Source organism: Halyomorpha halys, unplaced genomic scaffold, assembly GCF_000696795.3.
Source record: "Halyomorpha halys isolate HHAL.00 unplaced genomic scaffold, Hhal_1.1 Scaffold106.1, whole genome shotgun sequence".
NCBI classification, from domain to species: Eukaryota; Metazoa; Arthropoda; class Insecta; order Hemiptera; family Pentatomidae; genus Halyomorpha; species Halyomorpha halys.
The window spans coordinates 2,930,489-2,942,877 of record NW_027111449.1 but is presented as its reverse complement, the minus strand read 5'-3'; the positions used below and the strand labels follow the sequence as shown (position 1 = coordinate 2,942,877).

Genomic DNA, 12,389 nt, shown 5'->3' with positions numbered 1-12,389 from the left:
TTGAGTTAGAGGTTTAAGGGTTGAACATTTTTATGTTAGTGTTAGAGAAGTGTCTTTAGGGATTCCCAATTTTTTCTTTTAATCCCCTGCATTTTTTTCACGGATTTGAGTAGATTTTCGCACCTTACCAAATTGATATAGAGTATTGACAATACTAAGTATTAAATTAGTTTTAAAAAAAAGTTCATTTTTTGGATACCCAATTTTTCTTATTCCTCATCACTATTTTTAAAGGTTTTTAAATATTAATAATGTAGCTAAATTAGTTTTTATCTGTTTTTTAAATTAAAATTATAGGATAACACTACTTTAATGACCTAGCATATGTTCAAGTATCGATACCTTTTTGAATTAATTGGGTTGATTGTTTTTCCAAATGGTAGTATGTTCATTAAATATCTATTGCAAAAATTATATTATTTATCTTGTTTTTATCTTAATTGATTATACTATATAATTTATGGAGTATTGGAAAATAATATTGTTTTTCTTATAGACATTCGCCAACTAATTTTTATGGCGTTTTCTGTAAGTTACGTGACTGCGGGAAGAGACTTATAAAAAAAAGAAAAAGGTAGACAGAACAACTAGCTCTGAACATCAAAACGAGATTGTTTATTGACGGGATCCGTCCACCTATGTTTATACCTTGAATAGCTGATCAGGTACTCAGTCGCCTGACATTCATAGCTGACAGCTTGTAAATTATATGTATTTTTTTGTTTAAATTGCTTATTTTATTAAATTTTACAGATCCAATTCAATTACTAAAACAAATATCGTTTTTTTTTTCTCTTTAACATTGCTATTTACGTTTATATTATTATATCTGGTAATTACACAGCTGGATAAGGTTGTTTTGTGTTGCGAAAGTGACTGCAGAGATTGTGTATAATGGAAATGTGATTTGGCAATATGCTGTCAGTAATGAGAGCCGAGGCTGCTTCTATATCTGCCCCAACTTAATTTGTGTTTCCAGTTATTGCAAAATGTTGCTAATGCTCAACCTTGTTTGTTGTTTGCGAGCAAATTTGACTCTTAAAAATATGCTATGTATACCATGTCAGTGATTAGAACAAATACATACCCTAAAATATTTCAGTTTTTAATTGATATGTTTAATTTTTATTCATTTTGTAATTATAGCTCTTAAAACATGGTGTTTAGGATACCGTCACAAATCTTTTTTTTTTTTTTAATTTTTAAACACAACGAAATTGTTTTAGAATTTAATTATTTTATCATTGCCATTTTACAGCGGATTTTGGTTATTAAGTTATTCTTATCAGTACAGTTAATATAAGCTTAAAAATAAATATATTCATATCATATGAAAAATTAGTCTAAATTTCATTTTGAATTTTTAAATAATTAATAAATTAAAAAAAATTCCTTATTGAAAGGACGTCCATTGTATAACCAGACACCTCAAAGTAGATTCGTATTTATGTGGTCCATGACTTGAAATTGATTAGAAATGAAGTTGAAAATGATTCGTTGGGGGTTTGTTCATCTCTAAAGCGAGCGCGGCGAGCGGAGTAGGCTCTTAGGTGTACTACTGACATTGATTTAAGATATATTGGTCCGTGTCTTAATGCATGCGTAAAATTGAACTGCTGTTGCACACCTGTATTGCTTACAAAGCAGGGAAAGGTGGAAATAAATAAATAAACGTTAGGTTCGCGAAATGATCGCTTCCCAAAAAGTATTTTTGTATTAATTAATGTGGTGATGTTGATTAAATATGCTGAGTGAGCTAAAAAATCATTAAAATTAAACGAAAAAATTAATTGCGGCAGTCTTGGGACTGGCCGACAGAAGTGAAACTTCTGGAAATGAAATAATATATTAAAATTTTATTATAATGATCATACATTCCCTCTTTTAATTTAAGGCAGAACATATTAGCTCCAGAATAATAATAATAATTAAAGGCTATTTCCCAAGTCAATTATAGTAGGAAAAGTTTTAAATAGTAACAGGAGAGTATAACAATTACTTAACAGGAGCTTATTCGATTAGACTGACACAACTGGGATTGCTACGATACTCTAAGCTCCTACCCTCCTGTTACAAAATAAGAATTCTCTTGCTGAAATTAACCAGTTCTGCCCTCTTCCCTCCCCTAATACTTTTATTTTATACTACCGTTTTATTTCGCTCTCGGGTCACGAAACCAATTTACTGCCGTATATTTTTTTTTTCTTTAGTTGTAGATCTTCAGTAAAGAAGTTTCACTTCAAAAATAAAAAAAAATTAAACGGACACATCAGAACATCAAGATAAGTATTTCACCTTCAAGTATCATTGGTAGAAAAAGGTAATATTTAATGCTAATGTTTTTCTGTTTTAGAGGAATTGGGGGGTTCCCCCAACGTTGAATATTTGACAAATTACATATTTAACACTTCGAAGGTGTTATTTTTTTTATAATTTCTAACAAAACCAGAATAAGATATCAGGATCAAAGTATACAACGGTCTCTATACAAATATCAACTAAGCCCAACTTGCATTGAGGACTTCAAAAACTTTTTTGCGCTAATTATGCAATTTTGACCACTTTGTTATGCTTAAAAAAGTAAATTATCTTGAAGCAATTTTTTTAACCAGTTTTTGCCTAAAATATGAACATATATATTTTATCGACTACCATATTTATATATTTATACGAACATATTTATTTTAACAGTCCAAGTAACTCATTCATTTCACTATTCACTATACTCTCACAAATTGCCATTTTTTCCCGTGAATTCAAATGAACTTATAAATAAAATATAATTAATCAACGGGTTCTTTAGTAAGATCCATGAAGTAAACCTAACCTTTTAGTGAGGGTTTTTAATTTAAAATATCCCGTAGAGCTGAGATTAATGAAATGATAAATCTATTTTTGTACTAAAAAGACCAGGATATTTTTCTTCACTCCCACACCTTATCTCCAGCTCTGCTTGACAACTGGCTGCGATACAGCGCTAAAAGAATTAATATTTTCAGCTCAGCTCTTCGTCATCCCTTGGGTTTATTCTATTATTTTTACTTACTGATGCGTCATACTTTCTGTTGAGTTAATATTTATACCTTCCAAAATATGAAGATAATAGTCTGGGACCTGAGGTGAAAAAAAGTTACTTATTTCATACTGTGGCTTTGGAATGTAAAATAATCATATTCACAGTTCAAGATTGCATATGTACGTATGGCATTTACAAACCAATTCCAGTAAACTCCAAAAATGTTCGTTAAGTTTTTATTTCATGTCCGTTACTTTGGAAATCACCTATGTGCTTTATTAAAAAAAAATGATCATTAATGAGTTTTTTTATTATTTGGTAAACTGTGATTACTCTTAGGCAGTTTAACCCCTTCTGCGCATTTTTTTTTTACACGATTCTGATATTTTGAAACATTAAATAACCATTTTGTGACTTTATTTTAGCAGAAATGGATGATTTTTCTTTCTGCCAAGAGTACTGAAATTCTTAAGTTAAGGGCGTACAGTGCTGTAATCAAGACAACCCTGATTTACTTCTGCAAGACCTGGCACGAGAGAACAGGTCTGGCACTGAAGAAAGCAGAATCGAGATATTAGAAGGTGGAGTACTCCGCACGATAACCGTAGTGATCTGGGATCCAGAGTCTTGATACATAGAGAAGCAGAGCTTATAGATAACTGCTTGAAGAGACTGGATAGTCAATATCTCGTGACATGAAGGCAATGAGGTTAAGATGTGTAGGACAGTGGCTCGTAGCATTTTATCAATAAGCCTCTACATTACAATGAATGGAATTATAGTTGGCAAGAGATCGAGAGGCCTAAAAGCAAATGGATAAACAGAATCAACAAAGAGGCGAAAGAGCTGCTTACAGCAAACGCGAAAGCAGTAACTCAAAACAGACAGGCGTGGAGATAGTACAAGAAAGAGCCCAAAAGGGGAAAAAAAAGAAAGTAATTTCGCTCTAATTTTTAATAACTTTAATAAAAAATATTATATAAATTAATTATAGTGGCTGTTTCAAAACGCTAAAAAAAATCATTTTTCATTCAGAACTCCTATATCGTTTAACCAACACCCTCAGAAACCTACGAAAACATCATTTAGAGTAGAGTAAATGTGCTAAAATATGAACTCTAATTGAGCTATTTACGTTAAATAGTTTTTGAGATATAGTTTTTAAAAAGCAAAATTTCATAAAAAATGCACTAAAAAATTAGTTGTTAGTGAATTTATTTTGAGAAATTTATATCTCAGGAACAATGCGACGTACAGATATCTATTATCTAAATTAAAGTTATTTCAACGTACTATAAACTAGATTATGACGTGTAGTATGGAGTAGTAGTTTTCATGATTTGACAAATGAACTTAAAATACGATTGAAACGGTAATTTTTCTGTTGTTGCTGAAGATTGTTTTTTCGACATTTTGTCCAAGGTACCTACAGGTTCTGAAGAACAAGATACCGGTAGAGTCAGGGAATCAGAAAATAAAGGAATTTAACCATGGTTAAAATTTTTTAAAAAAAAATGCAGCTAATTATTACACAATGGTTTATTATGTTTATAGTAATTAGTAAATTGTCAGAGTCATCACACTGACAAGGGCCAAGAGCAGTGACGTCCAGGAAGACCTCCAGCTTCGGCATATCATGTTCTTAGAGGTAAGAAATCTGTTTGTTTTGATTTGTAAATATATTATTATGGGGTACGGAAAAAAGTAATAAATAATTATGGATGGAGGTTAAGAAGGATCACAACGAAGTAAAAAAAGAAAACTATTTATTAGTTCTCCTCCTACTACTATTTATTAGATATTTCCTACGCTTTGACCCCCATTGTTGGTCCTCATCCGGAATTGTACAAAACTGGAATACAGTGGTCTTGTATAGTTTTCGAATTTTAATAAAAAATACTTTTTTTAGATTTTAGAATTTTTTTTATTATTTATAGAGCGAATTTCACCCGACCCTGCCTTTCTCCAGCATGCATAATGGTAATCACCATTGAAATTTTTAGCTTCATAGTCTTTGTCGTTTTTGCGATACAGTTATCAATAATTCTGAGAATGAGTGGTATCTTTTCTACTATATACATTTAAGATTCCATGAGTTCATAGGAAAAGTATATCAGGTTCTCGAATGTAACAGCAGTATGTAATATGTATTCTGAGTTTATTTTTATGAAGAAAGTAATATTTTCATTTATTGTTCTTCAAGTTTGAAACTATTTGACGATCCAATCTCGGGCAGGCCCTTGCTTATCATCGGAGAACCGTACCAATATACCGCCATTGTTCTCTTAGTTTGCCATGACGCCTGTTGAAATACTCCCCAGGCGAAGAACCGGGAAAAATCCGGTAGAGGGGTGGTAGAGGGGGTATAGCTGCCCCCAGTACGAGCTGAGGCCTCCAAGCTGTTGCATCTTTAGCGCTCTGGTGAGTACCACCACTCCGGGTACCAACTCTTAGCTCACTCTAACCCTTCTACCTGTAAAAATATTTAAAATTAATAATAAAACTCTGAAACCTGTTTCAAAAATAAACTAGTAAAATTCAAGTCGAAGTAGTCTATTGAAGTATAAAATTACACCAACATTTTATCTGGCCATTCAAGTTCCTGATTACAAAAGAAGATTACAAAAGAAAGCCAATCTCTTTTGGATCTCATGAATACAAATCTAATAATTATGAATTTCCTTATGAATACAAATCTACATGAAAACCCCTAAAGTTAAACTGAAAAAAAGAAATATATAAAACATACAGGGTAACTATAAAATATTATTAAAACATTTACATTTAAACCTGATATATTTTCTATTTAATTACTAGTTAATGTTTTTTGGAAACTAGCGAACACTGCATGCAATTAAACGAAGCTATGTATGGAATAAGGAACCAAGTAACATTTTTGTGAAATTGTATTTTTAAGCTATATTGACAATTTTCTATTTCGTTACAAAAAAACTCTAATGCTAAATCCATATCTGATAGGGGTACAGAGAGACTCTGTGCCATTTTCATGTAAAAAAAAAATTGTCGATAAAGGTTAAAATAATAATATCACAAAAAAATTTGTTATTGGATATGCGGGTTTAAATATAATATAATATATAATATTATAATATAAAATTCAGTATTAATAATTCTGTAATTTTTTTTTACTTACGCAATGTGGCCAAAATAAAGTCAAATGATATTATTTCTAAGAAAAAAATATATTGTATATTCCTTCCAGTGAGGTTTTAATAGAATTTAAAAAATATATAATTAATATAGCTAAATGAACTCTTAACTAATGAACTTATTATTTACTTAGAAAATTCTTTTGATATTATTTTTATTACCATGTATCTTGATAATAACAATAAAGAATTATTATTTGTTATTACTATGTATCTTGGTAATAACAATAAAGAATTATTATTTGTTTTCTGGGCCATTTTATAAGCATTTTATATATGTATTTTATAGTTAAGTACAGTATAAAGAATATATTTATTTTTATCTAGACCTCTAAAATGTTATATCAAAGATTACATTGGAAGTATTAGTTTTATGATGTCATTAATATTTTGTTGGTTCAAAATACATAAATAATAAAAAAGAAATATGTTTTACTTAGAATATAAAAAGCTCTAAGTTAATAATAAATTTATCTTGATTGATCCCCATCATTACTGTTTATCTTAACGAGACAATAATATTTTTGCATGCTAGGTCTAGCTAATTTAAAATTATATATTATATATGCCCAGATATATATAACAAAATGATTTTTATAACATTTATAAATAATTTTTATATCATAGCATTTCCAATAAAATATTTATATAGTTTTTATAATTTGCTTTGATTTTAACCAGTAAATCATAATGTAATATTAACACTTAACAATTTAAATACAATGAATGATTTAATTACAATGCATCGCATTTTTATGAGCTTATTAATTAATTTTACAATTTTCAAAATCATGATAATCTAGAAATGTTTACAAGTCTCGTGGTGCATTTTCAACATTTTCTTGTAACATAACTACTACAAATATCAGTGAAATATATTGAAAAAAAATGTTTAAAATTAAGATTAAATATTTATTCATTTGTTGATTACACTGTTGAAAAACATTTTGTCTATAATGTTGATTAGATTGGAGGAAAAGTAATGAAAACTAATTTATACAGGCACTTATTGAATTTTGTGTGTAATAGTTATAACTAATTATGTAACTTTAACCTTTAATGAGGAAAATAATAGTAATAGTGCATTTTCGGTAATAATGAATTGTCAGATATTGGAAAAAGATGAAAATATTTCTAATTTCTTCCTGAAATCGACTATTTTGTATTATTTCAAACTGAACTTTAGACAGTAACTAAATATGACCGAAGGATGAGGTTTCCAATTTCTACCCAACAAGAAAATTTTACTGGAAGATCGCTCATTGACAGTGTGCAATAATAAATGGAATATGGTCTGGGTGCAATCAAATAAAAATAAAATTTATTTGATCGCACCCAGAAAATTTTACTGTTTCTTTAATGATTATCTAAAACAGATCTACATTTTTTTTATGAAATTTAATAGGAAGTTATTTTGGATATTTTTAACCTTTTAAAGTAAATTTTAGTTATCGACTTAAAAAATACATTATTTTTTTCACAATACTTTACTAAACTTTTTGAATATGATATTAAAATACTTCGTCTTATAATGTTTAATAGTAATTTTTCTGCACCACTCATTGAATGAAAAATAAAATTCTTTATTGTAATATTAACTTTTCTAGTTTTGAATTCGCAAAGTTGAATGCAAATAAACAATAGAAAATGAAAATGTCGAAAAAATTTTTAAGAAGCATTTGATAAAGTTCCATCTTTGATATATGTGAATCGGCTTGCAATGCTTCTAATGCATCAAAAGCATTTTTTAAATCAATGTGAATATATTTATAAAAGATTTCTTATTGTTATGGCTTATATGCCTATAACTCAGAGAAAAAGGCACTATATCCATTTTTTTATAAATTTATTATTATTACAAATGTTTATTTAATCCAGAGGTACAGATATCCCCTAAACCAATTATAAGGGGAGTTATATGCTACGAATGTGACAGTGTCTACCCCTGTAAGAGAATTATGTGTATTATCCAGAGGTACAAACATGCCGTTAACCATTAAGGGGTTAGATGCTCTCAAATAATACAGATATGTCGTAAACTGTCACTAGGGAGGTTAAGTGTTCTTTAAAAATTAAAGTATACTTTTATTTAACCCAAAATATCTGTATGAATTTGTCTTTTGAACAGCTAGAGACAAGTTATATAGTGTCTTTTAACCCCAAAGATAGTTTTTTTTTTTTTTCATATTCTCTTCAGGTGGCGTCATGAGGCGTCGACTTTCAAAACGTGATAAATCCAAATTGAAATACTTTATAGAGGACATAAAAGATGTCTTAGCTAATATGATTTCAATTAAATAATAATATTTAATATCCCAATCTAAGATTAATTGCCCAATCCGGTTCTGCATGGCGCTATTCCCATTAAGCAGAATTCTTCGAAAGAATAAGGAGGGATATAAACTTGTCATCAACGACGAAGGGACAACAGTCAGCCACATCTGGTACATGGTTGACCTGAAACTATACGAGAAAAACAAAGAACGATTACAAAATATGGTTGAAGTCATTTCATCTTTTAAAAGTGATATAGATTTGGACTCGATAAACGTGCAGTGCTCCATGTAACCAAGGGGAAAGTGGTTAGTAAACAGAACGTTCTGGTTAATGAAGGAGAGTACATAAAGGAATTTGGGGCCAATAAATTATATAAATATTTGGGCGTGCAACAGCACCTAAAAATTTCTCGAAAAAATATGCAACAAGAGCTTTCAACAATACTCAAAATTAGGATACGAAAAGTACTCAAAACCCAACTAACTGGGAAACGAAAAATCAAGGCCACCAACACCTGGGCTAAACCTGATCTAAGTTATAGCTTCAGCATAGTGCAGTGATCAAACACCAGCCTACAGGAGATGGATCGCCTTGTACGACACCCAATATCCTCTAAAGCTCATCTATACTTAGGAAAGGAAAGGAAGAGGCCCTACGCCAATATTTTCTCGAAAAAACAGAAGGGGTTTATCTCGCGATCTCAAGGATGGACTCTGGTTTAACTGCACTTAATCTCAGCAAAGGTGTTGAATCAACAATCGTGTCACAAAATGAACGACTGGAAGAATGGAAAAGCAAGTCTGCATGGGAGATTCTATAGCCAACTGAACGAAGCCTAAGGCTATTCTCCGAGACTGAGGGATTTGTGGTCGCTATTCAAGATCAAGTGATTTCCACCAGATCATTTAGGAAACATGTGCTAAAAGACGCAACAACACCGGATAAGTGTCGATTATACTCAGTAACGCTGGAATCGATCCAACATATCACTGGTGGATGTTGAGTGTTGGCTGGTACTGAATATCTACTGAGGCACAACAGTGTGGCTAAAATTTTGCATCAGGCCCTGGCGATGAAGTACAACTTAACTGATGATAAGAGCCCGTATTACAAGTACCACTCAAATAGACTCCTCCAAAAAGGTCCATTGGGATGCATCAATTATTACGGACCATGCAGTACGCCATAATACGCCAGACATCCTCCTTATAGTTCTAAGAAAAAAGAAAGCGGAACTTATTGATGTTGGGATCCCCAACGATAATAATATAAGCTCCACTTTTGGAGAAAAGCTGAGAAAATACCAGGAATTGGCGATAGAATTGAAAGAAATATATAAATTGGAAGGTGTTACCACTACTACATTCATAATATCAACGAATGGTCTCTTACCAAAATCGATAGTGGGAGGCATGAATGATGTGGGGGTGCCTATAGATGTACTAAGAGAGCCTCAACAGTCGGTTCTTTTGGACACAGCACGTATAGTGCAAAAAATTTGAAATAAAATAAACTAAATCAACAATAATATGAAGGTGGTTGGACTTCTAGGTCCCCACCTCAGATAATCTAAAATAGCGAGAAAAACCGACCATAATAATTTAGTTCAATCAGGCTGCCAAGAGCTAGCTAGAAAAGAATATTTACTGAGGCACATCAATATGGCTAAAATCGTTCATCAAGAATTAACCAAAAAGTTGAATCTTCTGAACGACATGAGGCCTTATTATAAGTACGGCCCACAAGCGATCATTGATGGGCGGGATGTGAAGCTCTATGGGGTCAGGCCATCACCACCGATCTCACAATTCCTCATAATAAGATCGATATTTTTCTAATCTCTACGAAAGGAAAATATGCAACAATCACAGAAATACGCGTACCATCGGATGACAACTTTCACAAGATGGTAGCCGAAAAAAATCGGAAAAATCAGGATCTAGGAGAGGAATTGAAACAACTATACCAGTTTGAGAAAGTCAGGGTGCTACTGTTAATTATCTCAACCAATGTATGATAGGATCTTGATCTGTCGTTGAATGTTCTGGAGTAGCTAATAAACTAATGCAGAAAGCTGTGTTGCTCGGGACTGCGAGCATAGTCATAAAATTCCTCAATATGAAAGATTAAATTTTTCTAGCCTTACCTTTGACTTAGGACCGGGTAATTGCTACTTCTGGTGAAAACCGAGAATAAGGAAAATTTCTAAAAAATAATAAAATTATTAAGTAAGTATAATGATTTAATATTTTTTTTTATTTGAAAAGAATCCTGGGATCAATCGTAGGCCAAAAGTTTTTGTTCAATAAATTTAATGATAACTAGTACTACATAGTTTTCGGTTTTAGGTTTAAGTAATAACTGTCATAAAAGAATTATTATTTAAAAACAATATTCCATAAAAAAGTTTAAATAAAAATTGCTCCTAATTAAAACATTCTAGTTTAATTAAATTTTTTATAACAGATATAATTTGGGCAATTGAATAATAATAATTGTAATGAGGTGTAGATAGTTGACCGTAGATTAATGCTTGGAAAAGTTTGTCGGGGGGTGCGGTCAGCAATGAATATCATAAATAAACATGAGTAACAGGTTTGTAACTGCGCAGTTACAAACCTGCCTTCTACGCCACAACCCCTGATGAAGACCTGAAACTCAGGTCGAAACGTCGGCAAAAAATAAATAAATATGGTTTTGTTTATTTATGTTGTTCATTGCTGACCGCACCCCGCGACAAACTTCTCCAAGAAATAATAATTGTATTTTAATTGTTGAAATATTGCGATTAATTTTGAGCCATTAAATCAGACTGATATTTGGTGAAACAATTAAGTATGTTTAGCAAATAACTGAGGAAGGTCTTTAAAATAAAATGATATACTAATAAACGCTCCTGAATATTAATATGTCTGAAGTGCTTAAAGTTGCGTTTCCAAAATAATTTGTTTTTCATACAAAGTCGCAGAAAGCTTGTTTTCGACAGTTCTAAAATTTAAAGTTTATTGTGTAAATATAATATTTTTCCTTTCGTTTAGTTTCTTTCGAAAACCGTTTTTAATATAATTAAATTTTAATAGTATAATTTAATAGTAATAATTTTTAATTTAATTTTAAAGAACCTTTATTGCTTATTTTTATTTTTTATAAGTATTACATAAAAACAAGTACTTTACAGGAATTAAGTGTATAAATTCTTATTGGTTCTCAAATTTGTTTCTTAACCTAATACATATGATATTTACAAAAAATTATTTTGAGTGTTGTTTTTTTTTTTCATCTTGCATTCAATCATTAATTTTACTATGTTCTTGTAAAAGTTGTTTATAGTAACAAATATATTGTTATATAGTGATTAATTGATAACGAATGATTTTTATTAAAAGTTTTATTCTCACATTTGACAATTTTTAATAAGAAAACTTTTCGAAAAAAATTAAAATATAACAATGTGGATGAAATTTTTATTTTTATATCAAGAAAGTCAAAATTAAATTGCAATTCGATTTCGATTCATACAGAAACTAATAGTTATTTATCTACATTATTTCATTAATAGTACCTGTTTGGGTGAGCATTGCTTTTTGGTTCTATGCTTTGTATTTGATAATCATAGAGAAAAAACAGGTGTGTCTATCCAAAAACATTGCATACGAGATAAATAAAATTCAAAATTTAATTCTTAAACAATACAGTTATTGTTTTTAAATGAGTAAGCTCATAATAATCATACAATTATTAACAATTTCCATGTTTTAACTATTTCAATGGAAAATTAATTTGTCTTTGTTTTTGTTATCTGTTTTTCTTCTCTAGGCATTTTAATTCTCTCTATAGGTACTTTTCGAACCCATTTTTAACAGATAAAGAACTTTTTTATTTTCATTTGTAATCCCATAGGAAAATAAACCTTTTCTTCATAGTTT

At 30.3% G+C, this 12,389-nt stretch overlaps 1 protein-coding gene across 1 annotated transcript in view; it reads left to right on the top strand.

The window, feature by feature from the left end:
* Positions 1 to 5,393: 5,393 nt before the first annotated feature.
* Fife (regulating synaptic membrane exocytosis protein fife) overlaps positions 5,394 to 12,389 on the top strand; it is a gene marked incomplete in the record, with an annotated part of 393,470 nt that continues 386,474 nt past the window's right edge. The window contains 1 exon segment of the mRNA XM_067049480.1: positions 5,394 to 5,437.